At 43.2% G+C, this 22,436-nt stretch overlaps 1 pseudogene; it reads left to right on the plus strand.

The window, feature by feature from the left end:
* LOC118842813 overlaps positions 1 to 18,776 on the plus strand; it is a 32,204-nt pseudogene extending 13,428 nt beyond the window's left edge.
* Positions 18,777 to 22,436: the final 3,660 nt, after the last annotated feature.

Raw genomic sequence — 22,436 nt, forward strand, 5'->3', positions numbered from 1 at the left:
ATATTGTCCCCATTTTACAGGTGAGGAAACCGAAGCAAACAGAGGTTACGTGATCCCACAGCTAGTGAGTCTCTGAGGTCAGATTTGAGCTCAGGTCTTCCTGACTCTGGGTCTCATGCTCTAACCACTGTGCAACCTAGCTTCCACATAGCTAGATATTGCTAAGGCATATAAATTCTGCTCCAATCTCTGATTTTTAACTTGTGTAATTAGAGGTGATGGATCGGGAGGATAGAGAGGGATAGAGAGTCTGGAGGGAAGCCCTTGATAGAACTTTAATTTCCATAGAAATAAATATCAGCTACCTTGAACCAGGACTTCAGCCTAGGTCTTTTGTCTCCCAACTCAGTTCTCTTTCCACTTGGTAAGTTCCTTTAAATGGGCTGGAGAGAGAAGGGCAGAGAGATCAACACGAGAAAAATCACTGAAAAGGAAACAAACATGTGAATGATGTGGGACGGGGAAAGGCCTTAAGGAAATGGTCCTGACTGGAGAGGAGCAGATCCTGGAGAGCAGGGGCACAGCCATTGGACATGCAGGGGAAAGCCAGATCATGGAAGTCCTAGAAAAGCCACAATGGACATGTTCCAAGTAGGGCCCAGATGAGTCGCTTAGAACCTTATGCCTATGAGATCTCCCCAAACATCTGGGCTGGCTTTCAGAAAAAGACTCAGTAAGCCACTCTGTTTTCCAATCATTACTGTATTTATTCAATAATTGTAATATGAAAAATGCTTGCTGGATGAATGCACGTGCTGCTGATGGCAAAACTGAATGGAAATATTTATAAATAAGCAATAATGAAAACAATCTAGACAGAGCAAGTAAGATGTGGGGAAAGGTCTAACCTGTCAATTCAATTCAGCTGAGCATTTATTAAGCACCTACTGTCTGCAGAGTAATATGTGGGTGCTGGATGAGATTAAAGGGTAGATACCCATGATTCTTAATGTTTTGGAATCTCACTTCTAGTGTGGTCATTTTTAATCTAACTTGAAAAGGAATTTCCTGAGTTAAGTCTCTTTTGTTAGAACCCAGGTGGTGCAGTGGATCAAGCACCAGGCACAGAGTCAGGAACACTCTTCATCCTGAGTAAATCCAGCCTCAGACACTTACTAGCTGTATGACCCTGGGCAAGTCACTTCACCCTGTTTGCCTCAGTTTCCTCATCTGTAAAATGAGCTGGAGAAGGAACTGGCAAACTGCTCTAGTATCTTCACCAAGAAAACTCAACGAGGAGTTGAGCATGAGTGAAATGACTGAAGAACAACAAAAATCTTTGCAACTAAGAAAAACAATTAAGCAAAACATTAGTTTCTGATGGCCTACACAACATTCCATCCCTGTAGTGCACCACTTCTTTCCTAGGAGAAAATGTGTTTCATCACCTGTTCTCTAGGATAGCAAGGAAGAGCCAGAGAAATATGCCACATGGGACTTTTTATGCTCAGGCATCTATATCTTGGTTTCCCCAAGGAGCTCCATCTTGGACAACTCCCTACCACTGCTGGCCTTCACTTTAGGAGAGACAGCTAACTCTAAATATCAGCAGAGAGTGGGGATGGGTTTGAGGGCATCTCTCTCTCTCTCTCTCTCTCTCTCTCTCCTTCTTCCTCTGTCTCTGTCTCTCTGTCTCTGTTTCTCTCTCTGTCTCTATCTCTCTCTCTGTCTCTCTCTGTCTCTGTCTGTCTCTCTCTCTCATTAAGATTGGATGGGCAGAGCTGGATTCTCCTTCCTCTTTCCCCTTCTCTTCACCCCTCTCCAGGCTTTTCCAGACCCCATCAGGATCACTGTGCAGGAAGAGATACATAGCTGTTCATACCATTTCGACAAGCTGGGAGTTACCAGTGATGCTAGGCCTTACCCTCCACATGTTTCTGTAAATTCCTTTGGGTCTTTCTATCTGATCTCATGCTATGTCCTCCAGACTGCAATTTTTCTTTGCCAGTTCGCCAAGTTCCAATTAAGGTTGGTAGAGTACAGCTCTCAACAAAAGCTGTGGTTGTACTTCCAGCTGGTTGCCATTCTGGGCATGATTATGTCCTGCTCCCTAGCAACCCTCCATTAGTGTTAAGTATGTTTTAACATGGCCTTCAGTTCCCTCTAGTCACAAGAAACAGCCTCAGCTCTGGCTTCTATAGTGCTGGAAGGTTGGCTTTATATGACTGATCTTACTTGATCCTTGCAACAACCATGTGAGGGAAGCCCTACAAGCATCATTATCCGCATTTTAGAAGTGAGGAATTGAAGCTTCAGAGATATACTATGACTAAACCAAGGTCACCCTGCTTGTGAGTGGGCAGGACTTGCTGTCACAGGCTCATAGGATCACAGAGCTGGAGGTAGAAGGGACCTCAGAGGTCATCTGGATCAACCCCCTCATTTCAGAGATGAGGAAACTGAGACCTTGTTTCTCACTGGCTGCACTACTTTGGGACTTCTCTCCCATGCCCCAGGAGGCTCATTGCTGGGATAACCTCATCATCCTGGAAGTTCTCATCAGCCTTGCTCATTACCTCATCACCACCCTCTGCCTCTCTGATTAGAGGGTGAAGCTTTGAGTGTCAAACTCCCGCTGAAGAACAGAGCCCAGCTTACACATCTTCTCATTTCTCACTCTGGGACCTCTCCGATCAACTTCACCATGACCCTACTTTGGGTACCTTCCCATCCTCCCTTCCTCAGCTTTTCAGCTACTGTTTGTGTGTTATTTTCCCCCATTAGATAGTAAGTTCATTGAGGGCAGGGACTGTTTTTTCCTTTTTTCATATTTATATCCCCAGGGCTTAGCACAGTGCTGGGCACTTTGTTGTTGTTCAGTAATGTCCAGCCCTTTCTGTCCTTGTATGTGGTTTTCTTGGCAAAATCCTGGAGTGGTTTGCTATTACCTTCTCCACTGAGTTAAGGCACAGAGGTTAAGTGACTTGTCCAAGGTCACACAAATGATGAGTGTTTGAGACTAGATTTGAACTCAGGTCTTCCTGACTCCAGGCCCAGTGCTCTATCCACTGAGCTATCTAGCTGCTTCCAAGGCAGACAGAGGTTAAATTACTTGCTCAGGGTCATACAGCTAGTAACTGTTGGAGGCTGGATTTGAACTCAGGTCTTCCTTATTCTGGGGCAGCTAGTTGGCACGGTGGGTAAAGTCAGATACGACTGAAATGACTGAATAGCAGCAACAACTTCCTAATTCCAGTACCAGCATTCTATCCACTGAGCCATCTAGCTGCCTTTTTTTTTGAGGGGGTGACAGAGGTTAAGTGACTCACCCAGGGTCACAAAGCTACTAAGTGTCTGAATTCAGATTTGAACTCAGGTCTTCCTGACTCCAGACCCAGTCATCTTTCCACTGAGCTACCTAGCTGCCTCTGCCTGATACATAATAGGTGCTTAATAAATGTTTATTGATTGATTGACCCAGAGAGGTTAAGTGGTTTGCCCAATGTCACATCATTAGTAAGTATCAAAGGAAGGACTTGAATCCTGTTTCTCCTGGTTCTAGGTCCCTCAATCTCTTCACTAAACTTTGTTGCCCTTGGAAAGAACATTGGTAACTGGCTCCATCTGGACCTTTAGTTTTCTGATACCTAATTGGCTTTCGCAGAGTCCTCTGTGTGTTTGTATAGGTGTATATATGTGGTTCTAGACTTTTGTTTTATTAATGAATGGGTTCCTGGCGTGGAAATTCCCTTCTCAGATACAGATCAATGACTCCTGCATAGTTTAGAATCTTAGAATGTTGCCTGAGGCATTGAAGTAAAATGAGCTGATCGTGATTTCACACGTAGGACTTGACTGAAGGACCTCCAGATGGCCCTCAAATCATGTGGAGGATCTCCTATACATGGGATCAAAAAAGATGTTTCTTTCTGTGAGAGGTTGGCTCAGGCTCTCCCTGCTTTAGGGAGTCTCGAATGAGCCAGGACATCATCAGATCATGGCCAATCCTTCACTATGGCAACAGGCATCCTTCCATTTGGGTGTCAACGGGATCGTGATTGGCATCAGCCTACACTCCAGTAATGTGACCCCAAAGCCAACAAATTCCAGATAAAGGCTTTGTTATTACCAATAACTTTATCTGAGTGAGTCATCAAAGGGGTGATTATTTTAGGTGCACTGGGTGACAAGCAATGACAGTCATTTATAACCTAATATTTATTAGGTGTTCACTTAATTGCATGATAGAAGAAAATGGTGTGGCTCGTAGGAATTCGCCTTGTCCAACTGGGGACAGATCTAGCTCTCAGACTCCTCTGCAAAGGGCAGATCTTTCCCTTGTGTCACTGAACAGCTATCTTGAGGAGGGGCTTCCCTCCTTCTTGATGTGATCTTGGTCATCTTCCAGCAATGGCCTGGTAAGTGTAGACTCTTGTCGAAGGCAAGATTTCCATTTCAGACTGGCATCTTCTCTATCAGGTAGACACCTTAGGTGCCTTAACAAGATGTGGGAGATAACCTGCAGTCTAGAAATTCTCACTTATCAGGGGTTATTTTCTGGGAAGGTTTCCACAGATGACTCATCTTGTCTCCTTATGTGAATTTTGATTCACTTATTCTTGGGAAAGTGAATAAGAAATTGCAGTGTTGGTCGGTGAAATCTGAGCAAGGGACAAGGCAGGGGGTGGAGATGAGGGAGATTAAATGATAGTGTGGGATGTCTCCCACAATCACAGAATCTTGTGTTCTCCTTCCAAAGCTACCTTGTCTTCAACTATTTTGTAGGTATTTGCTACATATTTAAGCTGTATGTATTTTTATGTGTACTTGTCTTGTGTAATAGAATTAAATTCTTTCTGTGAGTCAGTTAAGACGGAAAAAAAAGAAGCAAGGAAAGTAGAGAAGGGAGGAAGGAAGGAAAGAAGGGAAGGAAGGAAGAAGGAAGGGAGGAGAGAAGGAAGGAAGGGAGAGATGGATGAAAGAAGGAAGAAAGGAATGAAGGAAAGTAAGGAAGAAAGGGGGAAAAAAGAAAGGAAGAAAGGAAGAGAAGGAGGAAAAGGGGGAAAACGAGGATTGAGTGGAGGAAATAAGCACTTATTAAGTATCTGCCCAGTTCCAGGTTCTGTGCTAAGTGCTGGGATACACATAAAGGCAAAACCATAGTCCCTGCTCTCAAGGAGCTTACAGTCCATGTGGGTTGTTGCTGCTTGTCCTTCATTCTCTAAGAGGACCATGACATCAGGGAGGTGATGCCATAACATGCAAGTGAATTGGATTCAAATGAGGGATCATTCTAGCCCCAGACCAGGCCCTTCTTGGTCACTGTTTGGGCCCTGATTGGCTCAGAATGAATGTAAATAATAATTATTTCTGTTTTGGCCAGAAACCCTGAGGGTCTTCCCCTCCCAGATCTTTTTTTTAAGGAGGCCATTTTTCCCCCATTTTATTGAGATTTAATCACTGAATGGGCACTGCCTCGGTCAAACTGAGACCTGTTAAAGACCTTAGATTGAAAAGGCCAAGGTCCCCACTGCATCCTGGGCCAACTCCAGTTGTCCTGACCTTTATCTGGCCACTGGACCCAGATGGCTCTGGAGGAGGTGACTTTGCATAGCCCAATATGGGAAAAATCCAAACAACTATGTACAGACAATATCTAGACAGGGTAAATTTGGGGTAGTCTCAGAAAGAGAGTACTTTGGTCATGTTGAGTCTAAGATGTCTATGGGAGAGAGGTTAGGGCTGGAGTGAGAAGGAATAGTTTCATTCTTTTTTACTTATGTCTCCATAGCTTAGCTAGTGCTTGTCACTTAGTAGGGACTTAATGAATATTTGTTTTGCATTGATTGGAAGAGGCCTGCGACCCTACAGTCCAACCCACACCTGAACAAACATCTATTCAACAAACACTTTAAGTGGTCATCTAAACATTGCTGAAACCACCTAGTCACAGGGAGCTCACTACCTCACAAAGCAGACCATTCTACTTTGGAGTAGTTCTGATTATTAGGAACATTTTCTTTATATTGAGAAATGCAATGGGCCTCTTTAAAATGGTGTCTTTAAAAATGTCATCCAGGCTGTGCTTGAACCTGGAAGTTGGTCACTTCCCCATTGTCTTTAGCTTCTGGACATCTCATTTCCATCCAAACCCCACCCCAGGTGCTGTCTCACTATTATAGAGAGTGCTTCATCTGCACTGACGTATTACCCTGCACATCTCCTTTATTTCAGTTTTCCATATCGGACTCCAGAGGCTTCCATCTTTACACGACCTGTCACAATTAGTTCCAATGGCAATCGATTGGTTTCCATTTCAGACTGGCACCTTCTGTACCAGGTGGACACCTTAGGGGCCTTGACAAGATGTGGGAGATAACCTCCAGTCTAGAAATTCTCTCTTATCAGGGGTTATTTTCTGGGAAGGTTTCCACAGATGACTCAGCTTGTCTGCTTATCTGAATTCTGATTCACTTATTCAGGTGGATGTTTCTTGGCCTATCTCTCTGTATATTTACTTCCCTGGGACCACGTTGTGTCCAAGTCAATAATGAGTAAGGGCCTGTGCTTTACTCTTGCAGAAACTGTTTTGTAGAAAGAATCTCCTCACATCATGGGAACAGAGTCAGAGCTGAAAGAGAGCTCAGAGGGCACCTGGTCCAAGTCCCCATTTCACAGGTGAGCACACTGAGGCTAAGAGAGGTTGAGGGATTCATCTCAGGTTATACTGCCAGGAAGTGAGAGACATAGGATTTGAACCCAGACCTTCTGACTAAGTCCAGCGTTCCTTTCACAGCACCAAACTGTGGCCTGTAAACAATTGATACAATAGGTAGAGAGACAACCTAACACAATGAGTAGAATGCTGTTCCTGAGTCAGAAAAAGCAAGGCTAGAATTCTGGCTCTGAGATGAAATATGAGTTGTGGGCTTGGCACAGAATCTGGCTGTGGCCTCCTCCCCTAACCCTCAAACACAAATGTTTAGATGGAATCAGCATATGGCAAAGCTTGTGATTTTGTGAGGTGTTTCATCCCCTTTGTGGTTCTTCTGGGTCCTCAGAGTGTACATGGAAAAAAAAATAATCCTTGGTGAGACAGGCATGTGTGCTGTGTTCAATTATTGTGCCTGACTTCAGGTTCTGTTTGCCTTAGAAAGCCCCACCCATTAGTCACAGATTAGGCATAACTCATAGGGACCTTTTGCCAACAAGGGTTGGAGGTAGGAGAAGGCTTTGCTTTCCTTGGGAACATGGCCCAGGGCAAAGGGCACCTGGTTGGGAGTCAGATGATCACAATTTCACCAATTTCGAGCAGGAAAGCAACTTGAAGGTTTACAAGGTCAAGTCCCACCATTTTACAAATGAGGAAACTGAGGCCCAGATAGGTAAAGTGACATATCCAGGGTCATACAGCCTGTGTTCAAACCTCAGCTCTCCTCCTTACTACCTGGGCGACTGTGATCAAGTATTCAGCTTACTGAATTTGTTTATTTTTATTTTTTATCAATTACATATAACACAAAATTTTTACATTCATTAAAAACTTTTGAGTTCCAAATTCTCTTCCTCCTCCTGCTTGACAAGACAAGCAATTTGATATAGATTCTACACGTGCAGTCATGCAAAACACTTCCTTATTAGCTTTATTGCAAAAGAAAACACAGACCAAAAACCCCAAGAAAAACAAAGTAAAAAAAAGTTGCTTCAATCTGCAAAAATCCAACTTTTTAAAGTGTTAGGATCATAGACATAAGTAGAAGGAATTCTAGACATCTTCCCATCCCCCCTCTTTGTATAGATGAGAAACTGAGGCTCAGAGATGTTAAGTGACTTGCTCAAGGTCACACAGGGAGTGTCAGGACCTGGGTACCCACTTGAGTCAGTGGGAGGCATCTAAGAGGCTGTGGAGTCCAAGCTCCTCATTTTGTACCTGGGGAACCTGAGGCACAGAGAGGTAAAATCACAGTCAGATAGGCAGTGTTTATGAAGTAAATCTTCCCGATAGCAAATCCAAGGCTCTTCCTGCTCTGCAACATTGCTTCCCTAATCTCCTTTTGTGGATAATGGAACCTAGGCCCAAATTGGAATGATTTTATCCAAGTTCACACAGTAAGTCAGGAGAAGAGCCAGGACTAGCAACCAGGTTTCTGGAGTCATACAGTTCAAAGGTCTCTAAGTACTCGCGCGCGCACACACACACACACACACACACACACACACACACACACACACACACACACACACACACACACACACAAATACACACACATTTGTGCAAAATGCTCAATGATGTCTGGCAGACAAAATTCATGTCCAAACCCTGCTAGGTCATTCCACAGAAAAGAGGTGGTAAGAATTTAAATTGAGAGAGAAGACAGAGCTTGTGCAATTTGGGATGCAAAAAATGTAAGATATCTCCTTAAATTACATCCCTACTAAACTTCAGCTTTTCTCACTTTTCTTGGTCATTTTTTTCAGGTGTGTAAAGTGCCCTGAAGTGCCCACCTTCATGGAGATAAATCCATTGTCTTCTCTAATGGGCCAGCACTGGGCAGTCAGCACTGCCTTTCTGACTGATTGGCATGCTTGCCCTCTCCAAGGCTCAGCTTTGATGGTTGAGGGAAATTCAATTTCCATCATCCAGACATAAGGATAATCACCACTGTTCATCTAGAATCATTTTTACTTCTCTTTCTGCAGCCTGAGGTCAGAAGATTTTTCTTCTTCAGTCCTCTCAGCTCCTGGGACCTGCGAAGGTGTGTAAAGAGTCAGCATTCTGAGAGGCAAAGTACGAGAATTGTGAGGCAGCATTTTCTGAAGGAAGAGTCATATCTTGTTTCTATTTTATCCCTAAACTTTAAATTCCTGGATGGTAGTGATATTGATTCCTCCTTGTAACTCATAGATCAGGGATCTTAAAACTTTTTTTTTCTGTCATAGATAGAATTGGATCTCCATGGATCTGTGGATCTCTTCTTATAAGAATGTTTCTAAATGTATAAAATAAAATATGTAGGAGTACAAAGGAGACCGATTATTCTGAAATGTAATTTTCAAAATATTTTATAAAAGTTCATGAACTTCCTGAAGTCTATCTGGTGTGTGTGTGTGTGTGTGTGTGTGTGTGTGAGAGAGAGAGAGAGAGACAGAGAGAGAGAGAGAGAGGGAGAGAGAGCGATGGTGGTGGTGGTAGTCTATGGACCTCAGGCTAAGAAACCCCTGTCCTAGAGTAACACATACAAAATAATCACTATTTAATCAAATTCATCAACCATTTATTAAACACTCACTGCATATCAGCCATTCTGCTAGGTGTTGAGGATACAAAGGGTGAAAAAACAAACACCAATCCCTCATCTAAACTTACGTGAATTGAATTGAACCACAGAATGTGAGCACTAGAAGAGACCATCGATGATCTCTAGTCCAAACCTTTCTTTTCCAAAGATGTCAAAACCTAGACTATCTGACCTAGAAAGGGCCTTTTCTCATAGATTATTAGACTAGCATATACAAAGGAAAAGGGAGAAGGGGGCTTATGGGTCACCTAGTCCAACCCTTCATGTTACAAAGCAGTCCCTTCAGAGTGGGGACCCTTCCATTTTTGTCTTTGTAGCAAAGCATCAAACATATCGGCTAACATCTATTAAGTTTGTGCTTAACAAATGCTGTTGATTGATTCATTCAACTGTCACCTCTGCTGAAGAAAGCAAAGTGGATTGTGTTTTGGCTAAAGTCTGTTAGAGATACAGGTATCAATCTTATAAACAATTTCAGGGAGAGAGATTTGAAAATCAGTGGTGTCATGGGTAGAGAATTGCACTCGGAGAAAGGAGGAGCAGAATTCGTATCCTATTCTAGGTAACTCCTAGCTAGGAGATCATGGACAAGTCATTTCACTCCTCCAGACCTCAGTTTCCTCCTTTGTCAAGTGAGCAGGTTAGAGCCAATGACTTTGAAACTCAGGATCCTTTGATTCCATCATGGTGGACAAAGATACTGCGCGCCTAAGAAGCCTCTGTTTAGAGCAAATGCGCGGAACTTTGAAATAACACAGTTATGAAGGGGGAAAGAAATCTTACTCAAAGGGAAGGACAAAGTATGGTTTTTGGGTATTGTTTGAAAATGGGATGATGAAGAGAGAGAAACTAAAATACGCTGAAATATTATGCTTGGCACTTTCTGTAGTAGTGAACAGATGGCAACTAAACTGGGAAAAACTAAACAAATTTTGTTACATGAGTATAATGGAATATTGCTGTGCTTTGTGAAATGATGTGTGATGAATCCAGAGAAATATGAGAATGCGTATTAACGGATGCAGAATAAAGTAAGCAGAACTAAGAAAATTCAATATTGCACGATAAGTATAATAGTATAGATAGGAAGAACCCAAAATGAAACTGAATGCTTTTCAGTTTTAATGAATGAGCTCTGCCCCAACCCCCAATAAAGAGGATTATGAGAATGTACTTTCCTCTCTATTTGGCAGAGATGGGGAACTATAGGTATGGCATACCACATACACGGATGGACTTGATTCATGTGCTAGTTAGTTTTGTGCAACTGCTTTCTCTTCTTTCTTTTGTTATTTTTTAATATAAGGGATAGTTCCCCGGGGGTAGTGGTGGTAGAAGAGCAGAACTGCACTGGGCAGTATTGGTGAGGTAAAAACAAACAAACAAGACCAAGGGCCCTCTTACAATCCTAATACTTAATGTTTGTAATAAAAAAGCAGTCTTAGTTCTGTTGACTTCCATACCTCTAAGAACAAGATTCCCCCAAAGGGGTATCTAACCTTAATCTCTCCCTTGAACTATAATCCCATAACTTTGAGTACTTGCAAAATATGTCCACTTTGACATCCCGCCAGCCCCTCACATTCAACATGTCAAAACCTGAACTCAGTACTTCATTCTGAATACATCTACCCATCCTCCAAACTTCTCCATCTTTCCAGTTGTCCAGGTTTATAATCTCAAAGTTCTCTGGGGATGGCAGAGCGGCACAAAGGAAAGACCACTGTCTTTGAAGTCAAAGGATTTTCAGGAGAGCAGAATGGTACAATGCAAAAACCACTGACTTTGAAGTCAAAAGATCTGGGTTCAGATCCCACCTCTGATGATTATTAACTGTATGAACTTAGATGAGATAGTTGACCTCTCTGTGGTTGTTATCTCATCTGTAAAATAAGAGCAGAGGTCTCTTCTAGTTTTAGATTTATGACTTTTGGTTTTCTTGATTCCTTTTCCTAACACTGAATATTCCCTCAGTTGGCACATCTTGCAAAGCCCCACCCTGGGTCCGGCCTTTATCACCATTTTCCTGGCCTATTATAAGAACCTCCTCTTTCCCTTCCCTGCCTCCTGTCTCTTCCCTCTCCAATCCATCCTTCACACAACTGCCAATATAAGCTCCAAAGGAACAACTTACTTTTTTTTTATCAAAAGCTTTCCGTCGCCCCCTATTGCCAATAGAATAAAATACACAATCCCTAGGCACTATTTTTAAGGTCTGCCACAATCTAGCTCCAACCCATCTTTCCAATCTTATTTCAGATGATTGCTTTCAGGCTACAGAGCTGGTCTAAACTCCAGGGCTTCAAGCCCTGCCTCTGATGCATCATGGCTATGTGACCCTGGACACACCACTTCACCTCTCATTCCTCAAGGCAACTATCTAAAAATAAAAAAAAGTATTGACAAGGTGCTGACGAGTACTGATCCAGTCAGTGTTCTCACCTGGCAGTCACCTTTTCTGTGAAGCCTTCCTTGATCTCCTCCCCTGAAAGCGCCTGCCCCTTCCCCAAAGAGTCTTAGGACCCCTTGATGGCTTGTATGCCCCTCCCCCTTATCTTTTATTCTACTTGTCCATGTTCATGTCACAGCCTCCCTCTAGAATGTAAACTCACTGAGGGGAGAAGCTTTAATTCTTGTCTTTATGTCTCCAGCCCCTAGCATGGTGCAATACATCATGTAAATGTTTACTACATCTTTGTAGAACTGAGTTAAATTGAACTATTTTGCATACTAAGACCACCTTTTATTGCCAGGCTCATTTGGGGGACAGGACAAAGACTGTAGGTAGAAAAATCAGAGCACAGGAAAGCAGGAGAAATTCTTACCTTCCTGGTTTGGGGGACACAGAGAGATCATAAAATTGATTTGGTTTCATTCTCTGTCTTGTGTTCCATGTGGTCTTTGGCCAATATTATTGTTGGCTGTCCTACTTTAAAACGCTCTACAGGAAAATCTGGTGTTGAGATTAGTTAAAAAAATTCTTTGGTCTCTTTGGAAATGTTCCCTGTATGTATTCTGTTGGGGTCCTCTACCCCAACACCCAACTTGTTGGGGTCTGTTATCCCCCAACACCCAGGCCTTTGTCCAGCAAAGGACCTGATCTTGCGGACAATGAATAGGGCGGGAGCCGAAGGTGGTGAGTGACTCCGTTTTATTCAGGTTAAAAGCAAACTTTTATATCTTTGGTTATGTAGGCATTAGGGCCGCCCTGGTCCCGCCTACTCTCCTCCCCTTCTCTTCCCGAGCTAACCTGAAGCTCCCTGCGGTCAGGCAGTCCAGATAGAGAACTGGAAGCTCCATGTGGTCTAGCAAGCCCAGACAGAGAGCCGGAAGTTCCATGTGCTCAAGCAGGTCCGGGCAAAGACCTGGAATTGCTAGGGAGGCAACAAAGGCGAGACCCCTCCTCCTGGCTCCACCCATATCTCAGAGCCCTGAGTTTACATCAGCAGGCCCTGGGCGTGGAGGTCCGAGGAGGGCAGGGCTCGGCTCTAGCTCGCCCCGTAACAGTATCCATCATAAGACTTTACTAAAATTGGCTCCCTGCTATTTTATAATTAATTCCCTGCTATTACAAACAAGAACAATAAAACAAAAAGCCATCATTCTCAGTGATAGTATTTATGAAAAAGTGTTTCTTAAGCAATAAGATCCAACGCTTACATCGAGCTTCCTAGGATACCTGGGTGATAGATAGTCAGCTGGAAAAGACCTTGGAAATCATTGTGTTCTAGACCTTTATTTAGAATATGAAAAAACTTTGGGACAGACATGTTAATTGACTTACCTGATCTCTTACAGTGTGTGTTGGAGGCAGGATTTGAACCTGGGCTTTCTTGATTTCAGGGCAGTGCTCTGTCCACTCCACCAAACTGATATCCTACTGCATGCACTTGTGTGTTAGGTGTTGTAAGAGAAACAATAAAATATAAGCAAGGTGGTCTCTGCCCATATGAAATCTCTTCAGATCCTCAGTTTCCTCATTTGAGGCTTAGAGAAGCATGGAACCTACTATGGCCCAAGGAGGCCCATTTCACTTGGGGGATTTAATCACAGCTATCATATTTATCCCCCTTCCTTCCTGCCTGCCCCAGCCCAAGTTCTTTTTCCTGATTCTCATCTGGCATGATCTTGAGACTGTCCTCCAGATGTTTCCCCCCTTTTTTATGTTCTTCCTAAGTTGTTCTTCCTCTTCTCTTTCTAATTTTTTCTGGGTTTTATCATGCTATCTCTTATAACTTCTCCCTCTCTTTTCCCATTATGAAATATTTTTTGAGGTTCTGTGGAGATAAACCAGCTTTTGTCTTTGGATGTACTAAAACAAAACAAAACAAATGACGACAAAAACAAAAACTATGGTTTTAGCCTGGGAATGATGAGCAGGGACCCGATGTTCCAGAGACAAAAGCCCAGCAACATGACAAAGTCTTCTCTGTCAACTCTAGATGTCACTCTAGCATCATTCCTTAGAAGCCAGCATCCAATTTCTTTTTGCTGCAGAGCCCTCTACTTCCTAGATGCTTTTTTGTGTGGGGGGTGGGCTGACTTGTGGTGCAGTCCTGGACTCACAACTCCAGTAGCTTTATAGCCGGGAATTGCTGTGGAGAGCAGATTTTTGCTATGAACCTTTCTTTCCTCTTTAAAAAAATTTTCAGCACAATAGGGATACTTGCTGTGATGTTCTCTCCCTCCCCTCCCCTCTCTCTTTCTTCATCTGCCCTCCTCTCCCCTCTCCTCTCCCCTCTCCTCTCCCCTCTCCTTTCCCCTCTCCTCTCCCCTCTCCTTTTCCCTCTCCTCTCCTCTCCTCTCTTCTCTTCTCTTCTCTTCTCTTCTCTTCTCTTCTCTTCTCTTCTCTTCTCTTCTCTTCTCTTCTCTTCTCTTCTCTTCTCTTCTCTTCTCTTCTCCTCTCCTCTCTTCTCCTCTCTTCTCTTCTCTTCTCTTCTCCTGCTCTTCCTTCTTTTGTCTCTCTCTTCATCACCTGTCCTCTCCTGTTCTGTCCTCTCCTCTCCCTTCTTCTCCTCTCCTCTCCTTTCTTCTCCTCTCCTCTCCTTTCTTCTCCTCTCCTCTCCTTTCTTCTCTTTTCCTCTTCTCTCTTCTCCTGTCCTCTCCCCCTCTCTCTTTCCCCTCCCCCCTCTCTTTTCCTCTTCCCTACCCCTCTCTTTTTCTCCCCCCTCAACAATATTCCTTATGTCAGCCAACTAGTATTTATTAAGTGCCTACAATGTGCCAGGCACTATGCTAAGGGCTGGAGATGAAAAAAGGCAAAACACCAGCCTCTGCTCTCAAGGAGTTCCCACAACACCCAACTCTAGACAAACAAGCTCTATAGAGGTTAAATTGGAGATCACCAACAGAGGTTGGCACTAAGATTAAGGAAGACTGTGAAAGGCCTCATGCAGAAGGTGAGAATTTATCTGAGGCTTGAAGGAAACCAGGAACACAAGAGATAGAGATAAAAATGGAGAGTGTCCCAGGCATAGGGGATGGCCAGTGAAAATGCCCAGTCAGCAAGAAGCAGCTGGAAGGCTGGTACCCACTGACTGCTGCAGTAGGTAAGCAACGAATAGACAGGAGCGATTGCCAATTGGTGGAGAGTAGGGATGGCAGAGAGGGCAATCTGCTGGAGAAAGTGGGGTGGACTGTGGTCACTTGTACATGCAGAGGAGTTTTTCTTGGTAAGAAGGGCCACCTCTTCATGTGAAATAGGGGTGAAGGAGGAGATAGCCACTGAAGGTATTTAAGTAACATGAAATGAGGTACAGGGTAGAAGAGGAAGCTTCCTGTGAATGGCCTCAATTTCTTTTCAGTGAAATGTGGGGCAAGGTTGTCAGCTTGCGGGGAAGGGAACCACGGGAGGTTTGAGGAAGGATGATGTGTTTTTTGAAAAGATGCTGTGTTGAGCAAATATTGATTAGATTAGAGAAACTAGGGCCCAGCTGAGACTATGTAATGTAAGTTTGTAGTGGACCCAGTTAGCACGGTCCCTTGATTTTCTGCAGTTTCATTTGGCAGCACATAGATAAAAACCATGGCAAAGGATTGTGGGAATAACCCAAGGCAAAATCTTCAATAGAATAAAGGAGCTAAGGACCCAAGAGGAGAGGCCAGAGTAGAATTAGGCTAGTTCACCAACAAGTGAAAATGGGAAAGAGCAAACAGTGTGGCCAATGTAAAGGTGATGATTTACAGGGAAAGAACTGAGGTATGTAGGGATTGGCGATCACAGAACATTACATGAAAATGTTAAATAAAAATGGTAATTGCTCCCCTTTATTAGGCACATTTCCATTTTAGGGCTTGGGAAAAAGTGCTTCCATTGAGCAGAAGGCTGGGAGTCTTTTAAGATAGCCTCAGGACTCTGATCTGGAGAATGTGATTGGGGAGGAGGCTGTCCTTGCCTTGCCTCCCAAGATATCCCTGGAACACATTGGAAAACCATAATAGTTTTGGGTAATGAGACTGGTTGAGTGATGGAGGGCAGGGTTTGTGGACTATTATTAGTGTCCTCACACAGAAAGATGCTTTCCAAATTGATACCTTAATGGTATCTTAGAGGTCTAGGGATGAGAGTGTGATCAAGCAGGCCCTGATTTCAGGAGACAATTTCTGATATGAGCCCTCTGTCCTGGTTGCAACTTGGTCTTATTTTAAAGAATTGCCTCAGAAGTCAATCCTCAGTCACTTTGGACAGCCCTGGGAGGAGGATGGGGGAGAAGAGAAAGGACAAAAATGTGAGAAAGAAGAGGAAGAGAAAGAAAGGGGAAAAGGAAAAGAAAGAGAGGAAAAGAAAAAGAAGGCAGGAGAAGAAGAAAGGCAAAGAAGAAAGAATAGAAGGAGAGAGAAGGGGAGACAGGAGATAAAAGGGAAAAAAGGAAGAGGAGAAGGAAAAGAAAGAGAAAAAAGAAAAGAGGATTTGGATGTTAAGGGTAAGGCAGAAGAAGAGTAAGAAAAAGATGATAAGAAGAGGGAAGATGAGGAGAATAAAAGGAAAGAAAAATGATAAGAAAGAGGGACAGAGAAAGAAAGTGAAGAGAAGGTAGAGAGAGCAGAGGAAGAGGATGAGAAAAAGAAAGAAGAGGAGGAGGTGGTGGAAGAAGCAGAGGGAAGAAGGAAATGAGAAGGAAGAACAAGGAGAGGAGTAGGGGAAGGGAGTAGAATGGAGTCAACTTCATCTTGCTAGACCTTGCTTTCCAAGGCCAGGCAACTATTTTATCCATCATAGCATTGGAAGAACTTCCACTGGTGTTCTGGACTCTTTGAAATTAGAAGGGGACCTTAGAGACCATCCAATTAAACCTCCTTTTGAAAATGTACAGGGCAGCTAGGTGTCTCAATGAATAGAGTGCTGGTCCTGAAGTCAGGAGGACCTGAGTTCAAATATGACCTCAGACACTTGACACTTACTAGCTGTGTGACCTTGGGCAAGTCACTTAACCCCAATTGCCTTGCTTTCCCCCCTCCAAAAACAAACAAACAAAAAAGAAAATGTGAACACTTAAGCCCACAGAAAGAGGAATAATTGGCCTGAGGAAGAAGAGTCTGATTTGGGTACCCAGGCACTGAGATTTAGTCAGAACATGGTAGGAGAGAGAGACTTGGAGGATGGAGGAAAAGTAGAGGAGAGCTCAGTGGATAGAGTTCTGGGCCTGGAGTTAGGAAGACCTGAGTTCAAATCTATCCTCGGGCACTTACTAGTTGCATGATCCTGGGGAAATCATTTAACTTCTGTTTGCGTTAATCCACTAGAGAAAGAAATGGCAACTACTCCAGTATCTTTGCCCAGAAAACCCAATGGACAGCACTGATGTGCTGTGGACTATGGGGTCATAAAGAGTAGGACACAACTGAATGACTGAATAACAACAAGAGGAGGGGAATGGGAGCAGAATGAACTGGAGGGAAGTAGAAATTGGGATGAGGTGCGGAAGGATGGGAGGCAAGCAGAAGAATCAGGGTGGGGGGGGTGGTGGTCATATGGTAGGATCCATGTAAGAGAAGAAATAAGACTTTTCTAGCAACACTGAGAGGAGAGAGAAGAAATTAATAATGTCCTTCAAAAGGCCTACTTTAATTCCTTCCTCAAAGGCCAGTGACAACTTCCTTGCCTCAGTTCTTACTTGCTTTTATTTCTATAGCAGTAAACACTATTAACTACCTCCTCCTCCTTGAAATATTGTCTTCCTGTTCTTTTCCTCCTACTTCTCTGCCTGCTCCCTCTTTGGCTCCTTCATTGGCTCATCTTCTTCCTCCTTTCATCCCTTACCTGTAGTTCAGTTCTCTGCCCTTGGCTCTTTGAGATATTCCCTCTTTCCTTCAGGGCCTCATTCATTCTCATGACTTCATCTACCTCCATAACAACAACTATATCACCAAATGCATGCTGGGTACTTCCACTTGGCTCTTCCATCATCACTTCAGATTTAGCATCTACACCCTTTAACTCAGCATTGACCTTTGTGAAGAACTTTGGCTCCCCACTCTTCTTTCTTGGAAGTGTCATGGTGGCATGATGGAAAGCATCCTAGATGTGGAGTGAGATGAGCTAAGTTTGAGTCCTTCTTACCACTTATGGCTCCTTGAGTCAGTCACTTAACCTTTGGGCCTCAGTTTCCTCCTCTGTAAAATTGGGGTTGAATTAGATCAGGGACTGTTATCCGGGGGTCAGTTAACTCATTAATATGTGAAATGTGTACACACACACACACACACACACACGCACGCACATGCACATGCGTATGCATACATATACACACAGGCCTAGTTTCCTTTTTAGTCTTATACATTTTATTTTGTGCATTTAAAAACTTAATCCAGAGAAAGAGTCCATGTGCTTCAGCAGACACTGCTTAGGCAGTCTTGGGTCCCAAGACACACAAAATAAGTAAGGCCTCCTGCACTAGATGAGCCCCTCTCATCTCTAACTATATGATCTATAAATGACATATGAGTCATTCAGGCTTGTCACTTAGTTATCTTTGACTCATTTCTTTCCTTCCTTCCATATAGAAATCAATGCCCAACACCTATTGGTTCTTCCTTTGAAATATATTTGGTATAGGCCCCAGTCACTGAGCTTTGGCCAAGGACTCAGAAGCCTCCCCCTTGAGCCCCTCACTTCCAGACTCTTGGAACCCCAGCCCAGCTTCTCCCACCACCATCTTCCACAGCCGCTTCCACCAAGGAAAAGGAATCTTATTGTAGTCTGTTATCCAGAACCTCCACTTTTTTGATTCTTTTGCTGCTGCAAGTAAGGGTGATGACCTGCTTCCTGCTGGGACTGAGGATCGTATCCATATAGGAATTCAACAGAGAAATGGCAGGAAGACCCTCACTGCTGTCCAGGGGATCATTGATGATTACAATAAAAAGAAACTAGTGAAGGCATTCAAGAAGAAATTTGCCTGCAGCGGTACTGTAATTTGAGCATCTAGAATACAGAGCAGTAATTCAGCTACAGGAAACCAGTGCAAGAACATATGCTGGTTCCTCCTTGAGATTGGACTGGCTAAGGACGAGACCCTGAAGGTTCATGGGTTTTAAGTGCTTGTGGCTCACTGAACTTAAGTGAGGATTGCCTTGCAAAGAGTAGAAAAATCCCCTTCTGTCCCTTGTCATGAGTTTAAAATTCTCTCAGTTTGTATAATGTAACCATTTGGGGTCTGCTGTTTAACTTGGGCTAGTGTAACTTATTCATGTAATAAACTGAAAAGAGCCATGCATTTTAGTCAGTCTCACATTCCCTCATTTAAGCAGAGGTAAAGCCTGGCAGTGCCCAGCCTGAAACACAAATAATCTAATGTTTCAGTCAAGTCCAAAGCTCTAGTAGCATCTGAGACCATGTCTGTCTAGAGGCTTCTTGGTGCTCCCTTTTCAGAACTCCCTGTCCATTTGAGAGAACATCACTAGGCTCTGAGCTTCCCTTGAGACTCAGAAGAGTAAGTTAAGGCCACTACCACCCAGTCCAGCTATACCACCAGCCTTTGGTAGCAGGACAGGGATTCCTCTGGTGACTTGCCCCACCTGACCAGGAAGGAGTTTAATTTTGGGGGCAATGGCAGGATATTTTCTTTCTTACATCACATCAAGGTCCAATGTTGTCTGACTAGACTTTTTTTTAGTAGTAATAGTGCCCTACCTTTGGGGGATGCATAAATGGAGAAAAACACCATACTGTGAGGCCAGCTTTACCCAAATTAAACTTTTGACAAAGGAACAAATTTGAGCTAATATTTCAAAACAGTCAATGTAGTAATTGCCGAGCTTGCAATTTACTAGCAACAGCTGCCCAGTGCCATGTGAAGTAACAGACCGGTTTGGTTTTGGTTTCTTTTTTTTTTTTAGTTTAAATGTTATATAATGTGTTTAAACTCTCATTTATATAAAACTAGTTTTCAGAGAAAAAGAAACATATTTGGTATAAACGACTATCTTTCCATTTTCCCTGCCACCCCAACCTTACTCCCACATACTCAGTTTAGGGCATTATCTGATTATGTTGGTATTATTATAATCAGTCAATTGATTACTCAAAAAATCTCATCTGTGTCAAGGACTGTGCTAGGCACTGGAGAGACAAAGATGGAAGGCAAAGGTTTTCTGCCTTCTTAGAGTTTATGCTTCAGTGGGGGAGCCAATGTATACTTACATTGGCATATGTGAAACACATGCAGGCATTTAAGGCATATTCAAAGTGACTTTAGAGGAGAAAGTGCTGGTTGCTTCCTTCCTAGTAGACTCTGGCTGGTCTCCCTGGCTCCAGTCTCCTCTTCCAATCCAGCCCATTTTCTTCTGCCAGATTAATCTTTTAAAAATCCTGCATTCATCACATTATTTCCCTGTTCAGAAAGCTTCAAGGGCTTCCCATCGCTGACAGGATAAAATTCAAGCTCTTTAGTTTGGCATTTAAATTCCTTCCCAGTTTGGTGTCCACTGAAGAGTTTGCAGTTCATCATAGAGAGCCAATGAGTATTTCAGAGCCGAAGAGTGACGTAGTTAGACCTTTGTCCTGGGAAAATCATTTTGACAAGTATGTGGAGGATAGATTGTTGAGGGGAGAAACTAGAGGCAGGGAATCCAATTAAAAGATTATTGCAACAGTCCAAGGGAGAAGTGACACGAGCCAAGGTTGATGGCTATATGAGTGGAGAGAAAGGTGACAGATATGAAAGATAACTGTGGATGTAGAATCAGCAAAACTTAGTAATTGACTAGACTATTGTTGGGGGCAGGGAGAGGGAGAAGTCAAATGTGACTCTGAGATTTTAAATGTTGAGTGACTAGAAGGGTGTAGTACCCCCACAATGGAAAGTCAGTACAATTCAACTCAACAAACATTTATTAAGCGTCTACTATGTTACAGCCACTGTCCTAGGTACTAGGGATACAAAGGCAGTCTCAGCCCTCCAGGAACCTCCACATTATTGAGTGGAAGAAACAGGGAAGTTTGAAGGAGGGGTGGGTGTAGGGTGTAGGTAGGGGAGGAATTCTATCTTAGACACATTGGGTTTCAGCTGCTGGGAGATCATGGAGGGCCAAGGAACATCAAAATACTTCTTTTACCAGACACAAATTGTCCATAAGGCCCTAGGCTTGATATGGTGGTTTGAAGAATGACTAGTAGTTTCTTAATGTGAATTATTTGCTTAAGCCAGGCTGTTTTCATCACCTTCCCACTCACTTAACATTCCATTCAATTCCTCAAACAACTAATAACGAAGTGGCAAGCAATATGTTATGTAATGGGGCAGTTTCAGCTGGCATTCTTCCAGGACATTCAATTCAAATGAGTAAGCATTTATTAAATGCCTTCTGTGGAGGACACAAGGACAAATTGAAAAAAAAAGAACCTTGCCGTTAGGGAGCTGGCCTGGAAGGATCCTTCCATCTTCTTCAACTCTGAATTCTAGCCATCCTTGGAGTCTCAATGCATTTCATCTCCATGGGGTTCTGCGGCTGAAGCTCTCCTTGCCCTGAAGTTCCAAGGCACTTTTTGGACTGAATCATACATATTGACACAACACTAGATTGTCTGATTTGTCAATGTTCCCTGGGGTTGTAAGTTCGTTAGGTTCACTGTTGCCTCAGCCAACAAAGATGGCAACCCCTTGGTAGCTAAGTAGATGGTGTTTGAGATTCATCATTCTGCACCCATCTTGGCCAGAGTCTTAAATTGGTCAGGCTGGTGTTCAGATGATAGACATGCCATTAGTTCATCCCTAGACCTCTCTTCAAAGCCTGGAGATAGGTTGGTAGAAACTCACAGAGAACATCTCCTCTTGTACAGCTTTAGAGAACACAGGAGTGCTTCCACATTAAGATAAAGCATCAGAAAAATAACTTCGGTGTAGAACATTTTCTTTTTTCTTTTTTTTGAATTTTATCATTTTTATTTAGTATTTTAGTTTTCAACACTGATTTCCACAAGATCTTGAGTTACAAATTTTCACCCCATTTCTACCCTCCCCCCAATTCCAAGATGGCATATATTCTGATTGTCCCGTTCCCCAGTCAGCCCTCCCTTCTGTCACCCCAGTACCTACCCCCATCCCTTTCCCCTTACTTTCTTGTAGGGCAGGATAGATTTCTATGCCCCATTCCCTCTGTATCTTGTTTCCCAGCTGCATGCAAAGCAACTTTTTTTTGAGCATCTGCTTTTAAAAATTTGAGTTCAAAATTCTCTCCCCTCTTCCCCTCCCACACACCCTTCCTAGGAAGGCAAGCAATTCAACATAGGTCACACATGTATCATTACATAAAACACTTCCACAATGTTGTGAAAGGCTAACTATATTTCATTCCATCCTATCCCATCTCCCTTTACTCAGTTTTCTCCCTTGACCCTGTCCTTTTTCAAAAGTGTTTGCTTTTGATTGCCTCCTCCCCCTATCTGTCCTCCCTTCTACCATCCCCTGTTTTTTGTCCCCTTCCTCTTACTTTCCTGTGGGGTAAGACACCCAACTGAGTGTGTATTTTATTCCCTCCTCTAGTCAAATCTGATGAGAGTAAGATTTACTCATTCCCCCTCACCTGCCCCCTCTTCCCTTCCTGCAGAACTGCTTTTTCTTGCCACTTTTATGTGAGATAATTTACCCCATTCTATCTCTCCCTTTCTTCTCTCAATATATTCCTCTCTTACCCCTTAAATTTATTTCATTTTTTTAGATATCCCTTCATATTCAACTCACCCTGTGCCCTCTGTCT

Source organism: Trichosurus vulpecula, chromosome 3 (genome assembly GCF_011100635.1).
Source record: "Trichosurus vulpecula isolate mTriVul1 chromosome 3, mTriVul1.pri, whole genome shotgun sequence".
NCBI lineage: Eukaryota > Metazoa > Chordata > Mammalia > Diprotodontia > Phalangeridae > Trichosurus > Trichosurus vulpecula.